Raw genomic sequence first — 2,374 nt, 5'->3', positions numbered from 1 at the left:
ACCACAGCTGTTGTGGCATGGTGCCAGGAATAGCCTATCTCATGAACGTTGCTTCCAGGGTCATTTGCTGTATGCAAGTATTGTATCCAAACAGCAAACCAGACAAGGAGGCAGCAATATGGCCTTCTCTGAATATCTCTTCTATTCAAATTGATACTTTAAGCAGAATGAAGTCTATTCTTTTACAAATAACTGTGCCTTTAACCTCGTCTAAAGAAACGTATGATCTGCAAGTTGCAAGGACAGCGGCAGAGATACATGTATTATTAGCGACAAATTGCCCCGTGCATTTTGTAGAAATGTTAGGTCAAATTTTAAACATGTCTGATACCAGTGGCATCGCACATGTTTTGAAGACAATTTTTACGGGACTGTTAGCACCCTTGGAAGCAGTCTTGAGCATCTTCCCGAATTTCGTTTGGCGGCCTGCCTCTCATCTTGGGACTCATAGCAGGAATTTTATTTTTGTTCCTTCTGCTCCGATATGGCAAATCCAGCCACAAACAAGAAACGATACTAGCGATGAGATACCGAGAAAGAATAACTAAAGTACTCGGCTTAGCTCGGCTAAGAGATCTGAATACCACATGGTTTCTTTCATTCAGACCAATCTGGCAAGATTGCATCCTACCTGTTCTACGATGCCTGCTATGCGGAGAAGAATGCGTGTTGGACGTCTGTCTCACACTACCATCAGCAGTACCAATGGATATCGATACTTTGCTTGGTTCGGTAACGGCTCATGCAACGTGTTGTCGGCAGCGGCTACCTATTCTGATGACGGCATTCGTTGAGACTTCACCATTACGATTAGGTGACGGTGAGGTACAAGATGAAAGCGGCACACAAGTACAACCTTCTGTGACCATTGCTGATCTAGACACCGATGACGGCAATGCATCTCACATATGCACTATTTCTCCTGTTTCGGACTCGGTCCAACTTTCACCTACTGTTGTAGACGAACTCTTTGCAAGCCTATCTGAGTTAATGTTCTCTCCTAGCAAAAAAATTCCTAGAGAAAAGTTTTTGAATAACTTTTGAAAACATGAGGACACAGCGTTCCCTGAACTCTGAATTCGGCCTTCAGTTTTGATAAACAGAACTCCTAAAAAACTATTGGAACTATTTTTGCCCTGAATGCGAAATTCTTTTCCCGTTCCCAAAATATTTACTTTTTTTTGGCACATGCTTCTCTGCTTAACCACTTGGCTGCTAAGGGTGTTGGTTGAGCTCCATTGACTTTCCATTGAAATCAATGGAAAGTCCATGACGAGTTACCCTTGTCATTAGCGCTGAAGGGGTTAAAGTAGAACTCAGTGGCGGCTGGTGACATTTAAAAGTGGTAGGGCGTAAAAGTTGATAATGAGTGTTAATTAGTGAGCAAAACCATGACACACTATTAAACTATTCCCTGTTAACTAATTGCTTGATATTCTAATAACCAGTTCTGCAGGACTTTGTATATTCTGTGAGACACTATTAGCAAGATTTCTCAGACACAGTCACCCAGTTTCTTGAGACACTTAGTTGTACTTGTAACCAGCTCAATTAGAATCTATTAACCAGTTAATTGAGTCACCATTAATTAATTTCTTGAGGCAATATTAAACAGTTTCTAGAGAATCACTATTAAGAAGTAGTAACTATTAACCAGTTCCTGAGACACTATGAACTAGATTCAGGAGGTACAATTAACCAGCAGAATGAGACATTAACCAGTTCAGTGAGACACTTTTAACTGCTTTCCTACTAATGTATTAAACATCACCATGACAATTAAACGGAAGTTCATCTCCTCCATAGTAGTTCCTATAGGTCTTGCAGTCACACGTGTTTTGCCAGCTGAGCAGTACAACAAGCCTGGGCAGGGATGTCATTTTAAAAAACTTGCATACCCATAGTGCACCTGCGATGCCATTGATGTAAAGCAGGTTTTTTCCTACGTCCACATTTTCTTTTTCTTTAAAGAATCTTAGTTTAGTTTGATAGGAAAGTACTATAAGCGTAATACCCACAGATTTTACTTTGATGTAGAGACTCTTAGTAAGGAATTGTTTGAAAATTACTTTATTGGAACCATAGAGATTAGTATGGCCCCTGCGCAAGGATGACACCAAATTCGTGAACGTTTTTTCAATATTTATCATCAATTAATTATCACAATATGACTGAGCTGCATAACGGCCGTCCAATAAAATTACGTCCTTCTTTTGACACGAAAAGAGGAGCTATAACTTTCCTTTTAAAATATTTGTTTATGGTATTGTGACACTTGCACAGACGATATATATATAACATAAGAATATAACTAGAGTAGTTATTTCATGACTGATAGTGAATGCTTTTTTTTAATTGAACAAATAGTTTTGGT

At 39.3% G+C, this 2,374-nt stretch overlaps 1 pseudogene; it reads left to right on the top strand.

Annotated features, from left to right (window-relative positions):
- The first annotated feature begins 2,052 nt into the window (after positions 1 to 2,052).
- LOC144765398 (U6 spliceosomal RNA) lies at positions 2,053 to 2,145 on the top strand (annotated as a pseudogene).
- Positions 2,146 to 2,374: the final 229 nt, after the last annotated feature.

This window comes from Lissotriton helveticus, chromosome 6 (assembly GCF_964261635.1).
Source record: "Lissotriton helveticus chromosome 6, aLisHel1.1, whole genome shotgun sequence".
Taxonomy (NCBI): domain Eukaryota; kingdom Metazoa; phylum Chordata; class Amphibia; order Caudata; family Salamandridae; genus Lissotriton; species Lissotriton helveticus.
This window is presented reverse-complemented; position numbering and strand designations above follow the sequence as displayed.